A 16,840-nucleotide genomic window follows, 5' to 3' on the forward strand; every position below is an offset into this window, starting at 1 on the left:
AAGGCAGAACTTGGACCAGTGTGTGGAAGTTAAAGAACAGAGTTTTTAAGGTGATACTGTCTCATAGTTTGAAGTGGTAAGTTAACTATTCCTTACTTCAAGTGGAAACTAGGTGACTTCTTGTAGGGGCACTTTTGCTAGAACTCTAGTGACTAATAAATCTTTAGACTACATTATTTTCTTTGTATATAATCATGTGCCAAAGGGACATAATTTGGTCCATGGTGTAAAAAATGCTACTGTGGTAAGGTACTATAATAATAGGATTTTACAATATTGTGAAATTTAATATGATGTGATTCCATGGCCAAGACATACTTTCTATTTTCTCTTGTATTAAGTATAATGACTGTGATACAGAAACCCTTTAAAAAAAAAAAACTGTGAAAAGAAAGGGGGAAATTCTTTTACTTTCTGCTTAAATAGCTGACATTGTGTTAACCTTCATTGATTTTTAAAAAAATGAATGTTTTAAAAGAGATTGTTGTAATAAATGTTTCATTACAGCTTAATGCTCAGCAACCTAATTAGTCAAATACCATGTGCCTACTTCTGCATGAAACAAGTATTTCTTTGCAATTTAAACATTGAATTTTTTCAGTTGTAGAGCAGACAAAGGTGACTTTATTGTAAATTGTGACTGGATTTTTAAAAGTATTTGTCCTAAAAAACTATGAAGGTCAAATTAGTAACCATAGAGACTGCGTGTAGTTTTCTCATTAATCTTAACATGACTCGTGTAATGGCCAGAATTATTTACATCATATGAACAAAAAGTTTTTTTTTATATTGGAAAACAGTCTTTTAATATTAACATATGGTGGTCAGTACCCGGAATGATGGCTTCTATGTAGTTTCTTGAAGGAAGCAAAAAAAGTGGCAGCTTACAGGGCACTCGTCCTTTTCATATCTTCAAAACAGTAGATGCGTTTTCCTTCAGTAGATTTATGTTATACTTTGTATGCTACTTTTGAGTTTGCATTTTATATATTCCTAGGGTAAAAGAAAATAGGTTTTTGACATTTTCCCTATAATATAACCTCAGATCTAATTTTATTTTTAGATGACTTGTATTTATTTTAAAAGGTTCTCTTTTCCTATTCATATTCATGAAATTAAATGAGGCAACTTGGTGTAGTGGGTAAAGAGAGCAAGCCTCAGAGTCAAAAAGACCTGGGTTCAAATCGGTTAAAATCTGACATACTTAATTCAGACATAGTAGCTGTGTGACTGAGCCAGGAGCTTATCTGAGACTCTAGATACATTGCTGATCTCCTTTGGTGAAATTGCCTTAATAGTGAAATCTTAAGTCTGGACAAAAGAAATCATTAAATTATAGAACACAATTAGACTGGTACTGGAATCCAAATATTTCTGCTTTTATTTAGATTTCATCTCTTGCACTTTTCAGAACACTAATTGCTGATTAGCTAATTGCTAATGCTAATACTGATTGCTCATTTATATAGCGCATGTTACAAAGCCCTTTCAACAAGCACTGTTAAGCCCCTAATAATAGCATGCTGTGAATATATTGCCAAAAAAGAAATAACCCCTGCCTTCAGTATAGAAAGTACAAAATATGTATAACACAAATACGTAAAAAAAAGTAATTTGATGAGGGAGAGCACTAAAAACTGGGAGTAAGAGGAAGTCTCTTGTAAGAGGTTTCATTTAAGCTGAGCCTCTTAGGAAGATAAGAATTCCAAGAGGCACAGATAGGGGAGTTTGCATTTTTCAGTCATGTGAAGCCAGCTTCCTATCTCTCACATGGCAGCAGGAAATGGAGTATTTAATTCGTCTGAAAAAAAACACCTAGCAGTCCACTTTAGCTGGAAGATATCAATTAGGAAATGTTTATTAGGTGTCTTCTATGTTCCACACACAGTGCTAGGCTTAAATGATTAAATAGAGTCCATAAAGTAGTAATATGAAATAAGGTTTGGAAATGCCTGTTTAAAGCCAAATTGTGTAGTGCATTAAATGTCAGGCCAAAAAGGTTATGTTTTATTGTAGTAGCGAGAGGGAGCCACCCAAAACTTTTTAGGAGAGAAGAGATATGGTCACTTTAATTCAACAAACATTAAGTGCCTCAGGATATTAATTTGGGAGCTGTTTGGAGGATCAGTTGGAAAAGGAAGAGACAGGAAACTGGGAGAACAATTAGGAAGGCTAGATAGTCACCAAGCAGAGGTGGTCAGGTCCTTAACAGGGGCAGTGGTTGTATGATTAGGGAAATTGAAAGAAACTTTTTTTTCTCACAACACCCTGATAGATAATACAGGTATTACCATCTCCTTTTTAGAGATGAAGCAACTGAGATTCAAAGAAGTCAAACAATTTACTGAAGATCATGTGACTAACAAGTGGCAGCTGCAATTAAAGCCCAAGTTTCATGACTCCCAAGTCCCATATACCTGCTTTGGCTAAAACAACTGCAGAGCCTATTCCATATTACTCCCATTAGGAAAATAGTTCAGGTAATGTGATAATTTCAGGTTAAAGGGTGAGGTAATATAGTTCAGTTTGTTTTATCAGCCCTAGTCAGCTATCTACACATATATTAAGTCTGGAACCTAAGTAAGAGACCTCAGATTCCATATTGTCCAACCTGGTAACTGAGCAAATATCTTGTCTATACTATCCTTGACAGATGAATAGTCATCCTGTCTCTGAATGAAAAGCTCATTGTGTTCTGAAGCAGCTTGCCCCAATATTGGACCACTCTTGTTCTTAGAAAATTTTTCTTGTATTGAGTTTCAGTCACAGCTTCTGCAACTTCTGTACATTGTCATTCATTTTGCCCTCTGGAACTTAAACACAACACAAATCTTCCTTCTCCCAATTGACAATCCATCATGTATTTGAAAATAGTTATGTCTTAGTTTCTCCGGGTTATGCATATCCAATTCCTTCAGCTTCACTTTTTATACTATAGGGTCAAGTGCTCTTACCATCTTCTTTACCTTTTTTTGGATACTTTCTAACTTGTCGGTATCCTCTCTTATTTGTGGATTCAGTTTTACAAGTACTTACTTACCACTATGCTATGCCCTAGAGATTGTAAAATAGAAAGTGAACACAGTGTTTCAGGTATGGTATGACATGTTTTGGGAACAGCATGTCCCCCTGAATGTAGTCTAAAATCCATTCAGCCTTTTTGGCTTCTGTGTCATAGGATGGACTCAAATTAAGCTTGTGATTACCTAAAACCTATAAGTTTTCACAGAAATTTGTCATCAAATTAATAAATATAAAGCAAGTGTTATATAAATGCTAGCTCTTATTATTATTTTCCAGCTACATTATAAAATTGCACTTGATTGTTGAACCCAAGATCAAGTGCTTTATTTCAGACTGCGGGAATCTTTTTTAAAATCTCAATTCTGTCATGTGTTTCCTGCAAGTATAAATCCAAATCATAGATTAAAATGTTAAGTAGCATAGGGTAAAGAACAAATTACTAGAATACTTTATTACAGATCTCCCTTCACATTAACCTTAATCCATTAAATCCCGGTGAATCTTTCTTATTATCATGCAGTCTACATTTTTCTATTTTTTGGAAAGGGAAAATTTTTCCATTATTTGAAAAGATTTTGTGAAATGCCTTGCCTATATTCAAATATACTATGTATATATACACCATTCCCCTGAGCTACTTGAGCAATGGTCTTCAAACTCTTTTGATGTTATAGCCCTATCAAAGCAAAAGGTTTTGAGAATACACCCCACATACATATATATATATATATAAAGAGAGAGAGAGAGAGAGAGAGAGAGAGAGATTTGTAAATATATATATTTAATTACTAATTAATTATATGCATGTTTTGTGATAGTAATTCTGTATAGTATAAAACTTATATAAAAATAGAGATGAAAGAGGATGAGATAAAAATGAAATAATCTTTGATCCTACAGTCAGTAATGAGCCATTAGAGTTTATTGAGTAGGGGAGTGACATGGTCACATCTATGTTTCAAGAAAGATCACTTTGTCATTATGTTGAAAATGGATTAGAGAAAGGAGAGACATGATGCAGAAAGACCAATTAGAAGGTTATTACAATAGTCTCTAAAAGACAATGAGGGTCCCGCAGTAGGATGTTAACCACATAGGTAGAAAAACAGAAACAGATGTGAGTGATAAGGATGAAGTGATCAGATTTGGCAACTAATTGTGTGTGTGTGTGTGTGTGTGTGTGTGTGTGTGTGGGGACGGACAGTGAGTCAGAGATGACAAACATTCTGAAAACATGGCAGAATTGAAGGTTGGTGGTATCTTAGGAACAGTAATATAGGGAAGTCTGGGAAATAGGTTTGAGGAAAAAAGATACTTGTAATGGTGTCTGTACTCTTCAGGGGTGAAAACTTTTTCTACTCACAACCCCTTCATGCCTTTTTCTACACACAGCCCATTTGGTCACCACCCCCAGTTTAAGAAGCACTGCCTAGATCACAAGCTAGCTGTCCCTGCTTGTCTTGTGTAACTCACTCTCTTCTATGCAAAATGAAAAGGAAGGAGGAAGTTAGAGTTCTTACTCACTAATCATTAAGACCCAAGTGCAGAGTTGCCTCAACCACTGGGAGATCTGGAGGTTAGGTCTGTGGCAAATATTTATTTTTTGCTTAAAGATTTACATAACACATTGCAAATGTTATTTCATTTTATCCTCACAGCCATCCTGAGAGGTAGGTGCTGTTATTAGCCCCATGTTACAGATGAGGAAACTGAGACAGGTTGAATAACTTTCTCAGTAACACAGCTAGTAGGTATCTGATGTGTCTGCTGCTAGATTGGAACTCATCTTTCAGGTCCAACGCTGTATCCATCTAATTTTTGTCTCTTGGTTATTTGCACACCACTTGGAGTTAAGCTATAGTACCTACCTCCCTAGCATACTGCCACAGCTCCCTTGTTCTGCTTTGGAGACCAGTGGTGTACTGGAATACCTGATAAACCTGTCTGGTGACACTATGGGAGGAAAAAAGATGATGTTAATACGTAATGATCTATTAGTGCTGTTGGCCACAATGGGGAGATGAAGAAAAGGTTATTCTAGGTAATAAATCTTATCATCAGTAGCACAAAAACAATTCACATTAAAGGGCATATTCAAATAGGGGAGGGTGAGAGTGGTTAATTTTGGTTAAAAGTTGCTAATTTGCTATATCATAAAATATTAGAATGAGAAGGGGTTTTGGAGATCATCTAGTTCAGTCCTGCCCCCAAACATTTTGCATTTCACTAGTTTGGGGAGAGAAAGGAATGATATCTCTAATTTTTTTCTCAGCAATTAGAAGAGCTGCATCTTCATTGTTGTATAAGATCATTAGATGATATCTATAATGAAAAATAAGTATATGTAATATTTCCAGTCATATTCAAATCAGATTTTCTCATTTCTTTTTGTAAAGTAAAATTGTTAGACCTTTTCTTATTATGTTAACAGCATTTAACTGTAGCTTTTTTCTCCTAGTTTTTACGAGTGCTATTTAACACACACAAAAAATTTATAAGTAAAAGAGAAATTTGAAAATAACTGGTGAGCTTATAGCAATACATCAAGTTTGTAATTGTCAACGAAAGTCTGTCGTTGTAAACATCCCCGACTGGAAGCTGTAAGACACAGCCAAGCTTTCAGTCAGATGTTTGCTGCTACCGGCTAATCACAAACGTCATCACGTTATAATTATGTATCCTCTCAAGATGTCTCCTTTGCATAAGGAGCAGTGGTGGAGAGGATGAGAAGAGTGGAAAAATTTTGAAGTACTAAGTTGTGTCTTTCCTCCACACGTGTTCTATTTGTATTTTTGTTTGTAATGTGATAGCACTTGTTTGTTAATTAAATCAATAAAATTTTGTAATTAAATAGAATAAAAAGCATATTCTTCAGGGTCCTTAAGATTTTAGTTGGTTTTTCTGCTTTGTGACCCATTGTAATTCATATAAGAATCATAGTTTCATATTGGATGCCTTTCTGATTATGTCATGAGAGTAAGCTTTTTCTTTTATTCCTTATATTTCCACTTATGCCAGAGTTTATCTTTGTACTGATTTTTCTTCTTTACACATTTTATTATATACCAAGGAATGAATTTAGTTCTTTCCTTAGTAATTTTTTTGCAGCTTGCAATGAGGAATTTTTGCTCTGTGTGAGGATTTGAAAATTTAAAAAAAATTATAGAGTAATGGCATTGTTGGCCAGACTCTAGCTGTGGAACGTCTTACAGCTGTTACTAAGCCAAGTAGTCAACAGTGTGTGCATCGAAACTCTTATCAGTTACCATTTTCTAGCCTCACATCTACCATAATCTCATCTTCTACATCAGATTAATCAATATTATTCTTTATTGTATTTTTTTCCATGCCAGATAAATCAGCTTCTCTATGGATGTTTGCTCTTACCTTTGATCCATGAAATGCCACATTTCCCCTGGCAGAGGTGCCCATCTCTTTCAGCCAAATTATCACTCTGACCTTTGTAACTATGATCAGATTGCCTCTTTATGAAGCCCTCTAGTCCCCAAATACCTTACTTTAGACAGAGCAACAACTCTTCATTACCCTGCTTACCACTTGAGAGTTGGACTTAGTCAGAGGATTAGATTTCAAATCCTAAGTTTTCTTTTTATTAGCCTGTGTGACCTGGAGAAAGATACTTAACCCCTCTGGACTTTAGTTGTATAATTAATCTAAAGAAGGGCTTGTACCAGATGATCTCTAAGATCTTTTTAAACTCTGAAAAACATCCCTAGGATCATAGATGTAATTAGTTGTTTATCTGTACCTTTGGTATGTTTTTAAAGCTTTTTTCATGTATATGGTCCTGGTTCTTTTGTTTTACTTCTTTCCTCTACTAGAGGTTTTAAATTCACCAAAATTATGTCTTTACATAAAGTATATAGTGATAATTCAATTACTATTACTGACTAATAAATGTTATAGATGGTTTTTCTTAATATCTTATTTCTTTTTTCCATCCATTAGCCTAATGGTTTCTTAATTTATTTAAATCCCTTTGATAAAACACTGGTTTATCAATTTCTAGGCACAGGGAAATATACAGTACCACACTTAGTTGAGCTAAAAACATGGTTCCTACTCTTATACATGGGATATGGGCTGGATTGATGATTTCACCGATATAGGGCAGTCCCAGATATGGAAACTTCCTTAACAAATGCATGTTGATACCTTTTCTATAAGGCATAATATTCTTTTAGAGAGTTGCCTAGAGCAGTGATGTCAGATAGAAGCAGAAGTCTCTAAACTGTACCTAAGGATCCTTGCAGCAAGGCACATATTGACTTAGAAAACCACATGTTAACATTCTCTGTGTTTATTGTATTTTTATTTCTTTTGTTAAATATTTCTAAATTACATTTAAATCTGAGTCAGGCAGACTATGTGTGTTATAGTCTGGATGTGACTGCATCCCATATTTGACACCTTTGGCCTAGAGCACTGACAGGTTATGTGACTTAATCCAGTTCACCTAAAGAATAAAAAGGCGAGAACTTGATTTCAGATCTTCTGGTTTTAAAACCAGGTCCTTTCCACTATACCATACTGTGTCTCTCTTACTTTACCCTTAAAATTCTGATAATTGACTATTTAAAGTCACAATAATTCAAGTGAACATATTTTAATAAGCATCCTTGTTCCCTAAAGTACAAGACATTTTTATTCATATTAATGACATATTCTTCTGTTGTATCACATTTTTAATACTAATAACAGCTCACAATTCTATAGTACGGTAAGCTTTGCAAAGCATTTTTTTTCTCCACAAAGGATGTGATCTTTTTGAGGTACCTTTTTAGTAAAGGCTTAATACATATTTGATTTGATGTTTATTTTAACACTCTTCCTTATGGAAGAATTTCAGAAAAATATGGATGTGAGTCAGACAGGATGAGGATTCACAGAAGGGTTTTCATCTTCATTGGTTGTCTTGGTAATGAGGGACCACAATAATGAAATCATGGATTTCCAAAGTACCAACTTGTACCATCTTTAAAACTTTCCAGTGGTATAGTTTGTTTAAAAGGATGTTGTGGAATGGACTTTTCTTTCAGATATGGGTTGTCCTAGATGTCATCTAAGATTTGTCTGAACTGTGATGGTATAGTATTCTAGTAATGTTCTTTTTCTTTTGTTTGAGAGGGATAGTGTCCAAATCTTTCCTTTGTTTACTTCAAATACTGATAATTCAAGGTGTTACAGCAACAAATCTTAGTCTATGCTACTCTCCATCAAAGTTCACTTCCTAATAGTCTTCTTGATAAAGCAATTTATTTTTTGTTTTTTTTTTTGTAGTAGAATATTTTATATTACATACGCCCCAATGACCTAAATTTTTATATTTGCACGTGTCAGATTCTGCTCCAAAGTATTATATTTTATTTTTAAAAATTGTTCATTTGTGAAAAGCTTAATTTAGAAGTTTATTTTTTCATGTAGTCATATGTATTAACAACAAGTATACTTTATAGAGTTGTATATAAGAAATATTTTTCTAAGCAAAAAGGGTTGAACTTCATTAAAACAGACATATTACGCTCAGGTGGTTCTGTTGTCTCTGTATACTACAGAATTAATAGTATAGTTGGTGTTAAATAACACTTGTTCTATATTATTCAGGCGTAATGAGGTGAAATAAATTCTTCATCAGCTATAATTTTAGCTACCCTTGCTTAGGTGACTTTAACTATGACCTCAAGTATTTTTAAATGATTTGAAGTTTTAATATTTGAAGGTAGTCAAGTTTATTTATCCTTCACATCTTACATGTCTTAGAAAAGTTAGATTCTTTTAAATTGTTTGTCATATACCACTAAGTTGTTTGTAAATACATCATTAATGTGTGTCTAAGCAGCCTTGTACTAATTGTTGCTTTGAATAAAATAGAGAATGTTTAGGTTAAATAGAAAGCATGAGAAACTTCGTCACTTAAAACTACTTTTTTTAATCTAGTTTTGTCTTTAAATGAATTCTTTCCAACTTAATTTTTTGCTGAAGTTTGTTTTTAAGATGATTTGGAGATAATTTATTAAAATTAAATAGGCAGCAAATGTTCATTTTCAGTTAGGACAATTTTTATTAAAAAACAAATAACCTTTGTTAGTTGAAAATAGTTTCAAATAGCACTTATTTATCCAGATGTGTGTAATTCAAAAAGTGGAAAATATAATAAAAAAGTAGAAAGCAATATAAGGTAGATAATATTACACTTTTTATTTTTAATATATGAGAAAACCAAGACTTAGGGGAGTCAGCAGGACCATGCACCTAGAAAGTAGTAGAGCCAAAACTTGAACATACATCTCCAGATTACAAGCCATGTACTCTTTGCACTATTCCATGTACAAAGCAGAATTTTTAGCATGGTGCCTTGAATGTATTACTTACCATAGCAATCAGATTACCAAAATATTACATTGTAGAGTTAGAAAAAAATATCAGTGAAACTCATCTGGAGGAGCAAAAGGTCAAGAATCTCAAGAAATTATTTTCTAGAAAAAATATTTGGGTAGATGATCTAGAAGTTCCCTTAGAGATATATAAGAAGCAAATAGTGTTCAACAAATCTGAATATCCCATTTACTAGAAAGACTCACTGATAAAAACATATGGGAAAACTAGAAAGCAGTCAAGTAGAAATTAGGTTTAGAACATTGTCTCATATCATGTAGCAAGATAAGCTCTAAATGGGTATGTGATTTACATCATTTCATAAGCAATATAGAACAAGGAAGGGAAACACTTTCTTAACAGTATATAAAGTGAAGAGTGTGAGCAAATGAGAAACATCATAGAAGATAAGATTAAAAGGACAATTTTGATCACAGGGAACCAAATTTTTTGTGGAGAAATGGTTTACTGGGTAAAAATCTTTGCATCAAATTTCTCTGATAAAAGGTCTTATATCCAACGCTTAAAAAATGGATTCAAATGTATAAAAACAAACTATTCCCCACTAGATAATTGGTTAGGCAATTTTGAATAGACTTTTTAAAGCAAGATCTACAGCCTATCAAAAATCATGGGAGGAAAATGTTCCAAATCACTGATTAAGGGGGAAAAAAGGAAATTCAGTAATTCCTAAGGTTCTGCGTCACATCTGTTAGAAACAAAAGGATGACAGTTGTTGGAGGCGTTGTGGAAAAGCAGGTATGCTTAATGCACTGTTGCTGGAGTTATGGATTGATCTAGCCATTGTGAAAAGTAATTTGGAATTACACTCCAAAAATCACTGAATCTACGTATGCATATGGAATGTAAACTAATTTTTATCTTCTCTCTGACAAAACCATTGTCAAGGTAAGACAAATTTTACCACATTTTGTTTTCTATTTTTGGATTACATCAGTCACAACTTCCTTCCATTAGTGTGGGTAATTGAAAGTTTTATGATATTGCTGTTTTTTTGGTTCATAGTACTTTTATAAAGCTGGTAATTAAACAATGACAGGAATTTTTTTAAAATTTTGAATACTGACAGTTGGATAAAAAAATCCTTTACTTAGAAAATAATGAAGAGATAGGCAGCAAGGAACTTTTGGGTACTTCTAGAGGGTTAGAGATTATTGGCTTTTGTTCTATATGTAATTTTACTTTAAATTTAATTCTTGTCCATTTTCTTAATAATAGGATCATATTTGACTCAAGTGGAATAAAGAGGGAATTTTTTTCCCCCTAAGCTAGCTCAGTAAGACTGAGAAGAGAGGAGGAAGAAAGGTACCATAGATCTACCATGAGAAAGATCATAGGGTTTAGAATTAGAAAGAATCTTAAAGGTAATCCAGTCCAGCCCCCCTCATTTTCAGATGAAGAAGCTGAAATACCTCAAGATGAAGTAATTTATCCAGGGTATTGAACCCTGATCTTCTCTCTGTTAATCTAGTGTTCTTTCTGATAAGAGATTACCTGAAACAGAAGCAACAAGACATTGAACAGTAATAGAAAAAGGTTAGATATAGATGGGAATTCTGAGGGGGAAGGAAAGAGAAGTTGAGAAGGAATCATTGCATTAGAACAACTCATAGCATTAAAATCAGACAGTTTGGGGCAGGACAAAGGGTACATGAATCCATGTACAGAGTAGAATATTTGAGGATAGTGGTAGGAAGGTAGGGAAGGAAATATTGTGTCTAGCTCTATATGCAGTATATATTATTATATATATTATATATTCTCTAGATCATGCTGTGTAGGGATTATCAGTATGTATTGCCATAACTGTCTTCCTTAATAAGTAGAATCCTAAATTCTCAAAATTTGAAGTACATTTTTGAACTGCTTTTATCTGTCATTTTTTCATTGATTTATTGTGTTATCTTAAAATTTATGCTGTATGAAATTGAAGTTTGAATGAGATCTCATATGTATCCTAAGGTGAACTTAAATAAATAAAAAAATTTCATAAGCTGGTCATTAAACTGAGTTCCAGTTCATGTAAACATCCTACACTCAGCTGTAACACATGATTGGCTGGGAGGTGGATGTTTACTTCAGCTGACTTGGAATAACAGCCTATTAACATTCTAAAATAGCATCTGGCAATATTATTTTAGGGGTTAAATGTTTAAAGTCATAGTAAAGATTTGATCTGTCATTATCTAATAATATTATGACAGGCAGCTGTGGGATGTTTGGGGCACAAAAAATACTGGTAGAAGCTTTTGGTTATTAGGTACTTATGTCCTATTTGTTTATTATCTGTCAGATTTAAAGTAGTTGTAAAACTATTTTTATTATGGTAGTAAAGGTAATATTAATTTTCTGGTTGAAGGGAAATGAGTACAAGCAATTGATATTTTTTAACATTACTATAAGTACCAATGACATTTTCAGATTATAAAAGTTGTAATATATTTTTCTGAATGATTTGAAGATAAACTAATATCCATATGTAGTTATGTTTACATATATAACATTTTATTGAACATTCTTATAAAACTACTTAAAACACACTTCCATAATTTTTCTCATCAGTTTTATGAAATGTTTGCCATTTGCTATCAGTGAAACATCTGCAAGCTCAAATGAACTAACAAGAAACCCTTCTTGGTTCTCTTAAGAAACATTATCTCAGCAATTTGGCAAGCTTCTGTGAACCTTTCTCTGCCTAAGCCCAGAAATAACTGGAATACAAGTTTAATTTTGTGACTGTGGAAGATGAGTGCAAGATATGGGGGCTTTCTCAGTTAAAAATAAAAATAAGATTTATAGACCGTAATCCTGAAGGATTCCCTGCTTTTATTTTTTTTTGACAACCTTACTAGATTCCTTAGTCATGGGACCAGTGACTTGAAGTAGCTCAATATATTGAGAAGCATTAGTTATATACTGTTGTGATTTCAGTATGTGATTTACCCAAGTTCCTTGAAACTTATCCAACGTTTTTAAATTGGTTTACAATTTATTGCAATTCAAGAAAAATTCATCAGTGGAAGTACTACATAATCTAAAAGCAACTCTTTAAATTGTTTCTTTTTTCCCCCCAATTCCACTTTAAAAACACTAAATAGCAACGGGCACTTTACTCCACACTCTCAAACCAGAAAAAAATTCTTGGAATGCTTGCACAAGGTGAGATTGTCTGGCCATAACATGGGTCAAATTCCTAACTGACATTCTCTACATTTTTACTATTTTTTCAGACTTTATTGACTAAAATGTTTTACTTCGTAATCAGTCTTATGTAGAACTTTTGTTGCAAATAATATTTATGTATGTAGCACTTTGTAATGAAGGTTTTTTTAATTAAAAAGATGTTCTTGCTTATTTTCTTATTCTACTAAAACAAACATGATTTTAAAAAAAAAGAATATGCATTCCTTACATAAAAGTTAAATTATCTGAAGATGAGCATGTTTTTATCAATTATGTTGCTTAAAATGTGTTCTTATGCCAGCAGTAAATATTGTAATGTCCCCTTCCTTTTTACCAAATTACTCCACATATACCATGTATACTTTTTTGTTTTTGTTTTTCACTAATAGAAAATACAAAATGAAGTGTTATTTCTTCAGTTAGTTTATAATTGAATTTGATGTGAATTCAGAGGATGCTCTTTTACATTCACTACTTTTTTGCCAGTTCAATTCAGTGTTTATTAAGTGCCTATGTGCCAAACACTATTGGACTCTGGGAATAGAAAGACAAAAATGCAACAGTTTTTGTCCTTAAGGAGCTTAAATTCTACTTGATTTCTTTTGTTTTTAAAGATATGGAATCCATCTCCTTTATCATTTATGCCATGTAGACATGCTGATTAAAATGACTAAGGCACGAGAGCTGAATGGTAAGAAGCAGTGTAGTGAACTCACCTTTACAAACTCCTCCAAATAGATCTAGAAAGTATACTAGATTGAAATCTTATGGTGAAATCCAGAAAAAGCCAGTGTGTCATTTATGCAGTTCAGCTCTGCATAGCTGAGACAGACATGGAGTCTGTGGATAATTGGGATGAGGTTGGGCCACATGTGTGATGAAGAAGCTGGGCCTAGGGCAAGAGGAGGTCTCAGGTCCATACCAAGGGTACAAAGAGAATAAGTGGAATTGACAGCTTCGTTGTCCACTACCCAGTTTCAGGTCACAGATGTCGGGCCGACTAAGAAGGGACCTGTGCAAGTGAGTGGTATTCCTAGGTTGGGAAGCCCTGGATTGGATATGGAGAAAGGAAGAAGTTCAGAAACCACAAGCAATAGCAGGGGTTTGACTCAGACCCCAGGCACAGAGCAAAATTTCATCTAGCTTACCCTAAAGAGGACAAACCTAAAATTCTGCCACGCTCCCAGTAGAGCTTTGTAGCTAACTAATAGGAGCTGAGTCCAGCAACAGTCCCTCTTGGAAAGATTCAAACCTAGGCCAGGAATTTGAAGAACTCAGTCTAAGGAGATAGCAATCAAACTGCCCTGAATTAGACCTGGGTGTACTTAAAGCTTTTAGGTACCTCTCCTGTCACTAAGATCCTGGAATTAGTATTAGTATTTAGTATCTACCCCAAGAAAGCAGGAACAGAACCAGCCCAGACCTTCCTTCCAAAAGTGTAGAGCCCAGCTACAGCAAGTCCAAAGTCTGGAAATAGATGGAGAGAATTGCAAGCAGAAAAAGAACATTGCTAGTGAACATTGTAGCAGGGCTGCTCAAGACAAAAATGCAGAAGAAAGGAAAACAACATACAAGGAATACTTCAGCAAAAGCAGATTGGGCACAAATTCAATTAGAGTTTCTTATTTATTTATTATTTAAATTTTGAGATTCATTTTCACAAAATTTTGGGTTCCAAATTTTCTCCCCTTTTGTCCCCTCCCCCCACCCCAAAACACCAAGCATTCTAATTGCCCCTATCACCAGTCTGCCCTCTCTTCTATCATCCCTCTCTGCCCTTGTCTCCATCTTCTCTTTTGTCCTCTGGGGCCAAATAACTTTCTGTACCCCTTTACCTGTATTTCTTGTTTCCTAGTCGCAAGAACAGTACTGGACAGTTGTTCCTAAAACTTTGAATTCCAACTTCTCTTCCTCCCTCCCTCCCCACCCCTTCCCTTTGGAAGGCAAGCAATTCAATATAGGCCATATCTGTGTAGTTTTGCAAATGACTTCCATAATAGTCATGTTGTATAAGACTAACTATATTTCCCTCCATCCTATCCTGTCCCCCATTACTTTTATTCTCTCTTTTGATCCTGTCCCTCCCCATGAGTGTTGATCTCAAATTGCTCCCTCCTCCCATTGCCCTCCCTTCCATCATCCCCCCTGCCAGGCCTAGAGGCCTGTGGGCTACCCGAGTCTTCCCTTACCTCTATCGGAGAGAAAGGACGTTCCAGAGTCGAACAAGGGTTGAGCTTTATTTCAGGGTCTAGTTAGAAGTGCAGGGGAATTCTTCCTTAGGAGGGAGCGAAGAATCTCCCAAGGAGGCAAAGATCTTACAATAAGAGATTGGAAGTAGAAGTATAAGTGGGGAGAGAGGGGGAAGGGAGAGAGGAGAGAGGAAAAGCTGAGCCTTGTTGTCCTCACACGTGGCCCCTCCGCCCAAGAGAGCTTTCAGGCTTTCCTGATCCTACTTAAGTTCTCCAGCCGCATAGTTTGCATCTGAATACCGTGCTGTTAGATAACAATAGTGTGCCCAGATCCGGGACAATCTCGAGGGCGGGGAGAGCTCTCTCCCTTCACGTTTCTCACGGGAAGAGGCGGAAATACACGAGATAGCTCGGTTCACCTCGATTCCCAGTCGTTTCCTGGGGGGTCTCGTGAGAACTCTAAGATTTAGAAGTTCCCACCTTTACCCGCCTGAGACTGTCCACATGGAATTGAGCTTCCAACCCCAGCACCCCCCTACCCTGCTTATCCCCTTATCCCCCACTTTCCTGTATTGTAAGATAGGTTTTCATACCAAAATGAGTGTGCATTTTATTCCTTTAGTGGAATGTGATGAGAGTAAACTTAATGTTTTTCTCTCACCTCCCCTCTTTTTCCCTCCACTAAAAAGCCTTTTGCTTGCCTCTTTTATGAGAGATAATTTGCCCCATTCCATTTCTCCCTTTCTCCTCTCAATATATTTCTCTCTCACTGCTTGATTTCATTTTTTTAAGATATGATCCCATCCTCTTCAATTCACTCTGTGCACTCTGTCTCTATGTGTGTGTCCATGTGCATGTGTGTGTGCATGTGTGTGTGTGTAATCCCACCCAGTACCCAGATACTGAAAAGTTTCAAGAGTTACAAATGTTGGCTTTCCATGTAGGAATGTAAACAGTTCAACTTTAGTAAGTCCCTTATGACTTCCCTTTGCTGTTTACCTTTTCATGCTTCTCTTCATTCTTGTGTTTGGAAATCAAATTTTCTTTTCAGCTCTGGTCTTTTCATCAAGAATTCTTGAAAGTCTTCTATTTCATTGAAAGACCAATTTTTCCCCTGAAGTATTATACTCAGTTTTGCTGGGTAGGTGATTCTTGGTTTTAGTCCTAGTTCCTTTGACTTCTGGAATATCCTATTCCATGCCCTTTGATCCCTTAATGTAGAAGCTGCTAGATCTTGTGTTATCCTGATTGTATTTCCACAATACTTGAATTGTTTCTTTCTAGCTGCTTGCAATATTTTCTCCTTGACCTGGGAACTCTGGAATTTGGCCACAATGTTCCTAGGAGTTTCTCTTTTTGGATCTCTTTCAGGCGGTGATCTGTGGATTCCTTGAATACTTATTTTGCCCTCTGGTTCTAAAATCTCAGGGCAGTTTTCCTTGATAATTTCATGAAAGATGATGTCTAGGCTCTTTTTTTGATCATGGCTTTCAGGTAGTCCCATAATTTTTAAATTGTCTCTCCTGGATCTATTTTCCATGGTCAGTTGTTTTTCCAGTGAGATATTTCACGTTATCTTCCATTTTTTCATTCTTTTGGTTTTGTTTTGTGATTTCTTGGTTTCTCATAAAGTCATTGGCTTCCATCTGTTCCATTCTAATTTTGAAAGAACTATTTTCTTCAGTGAGCTTTTGAACCTCCTTTTCAATTTGGCTAATTCTGCTTTTGAAAGCATTCTTCTCCTCATTGGCTCTTTGAACCTCTTTTGCCAGTTGAGTTAGTCTATTTTTCAAGGTGTTATTTTCTTCAGCATTTTGTGGACCTGCTTTTCATGCTTTACTTGCATGTCTCTCATTTCTCTTCCCAGTTTTTCTTGCACCTCTCTGACTTGATTTTCACAATCCTTTTTGAGCTCTTCCATGGCCTGAGCCCATTGGGTGGGCTGGGATACAGAAGCCTTGACTTCTGTGTCTTACCCTGATGGTAAGCATTGTTCTTCCTCATCAGAAAGGAAGGGAGGAAATACC

General features: G+C 35.1%; 1 long non-coding RNA gene across 1 annotated transcript in view; it reads left to right on the forward strand.

Moving 5' to 3' along the window:
• The window catches only part of LOC140500430 (uncharacterized), an 82,305-nt gene that overhangs the window by 42,479 nt on the left and 22,986 nt on the right, over positions 1 to 16,840 (forward strand). Inside the window, exon 2 of the long non-coding RNA XR_011965734.1 lies at positions 1 to 16,840. This exon is cut by the window's right edge and continues 22,986 nt beyond it. This is a non-coding gene — a long non-coding RNA (uncharacterized lncRNA).

The sequence above is a fragment of the Notamacropus eugenii genome, chromosome 4, assembly GCF_028372415.1.
Source record: "Notamacropus eugenii isolate mMacEug1 chromosome 4, mMacEug1.pri_v2, whole genome shotgun sequence".
Lineage (NCBI taxonomy): Eukaryota > Metazoa > Chordata > Mammalia > Diprotodontia > Macropodidae > Notamacropus > Notamacropus eugenii.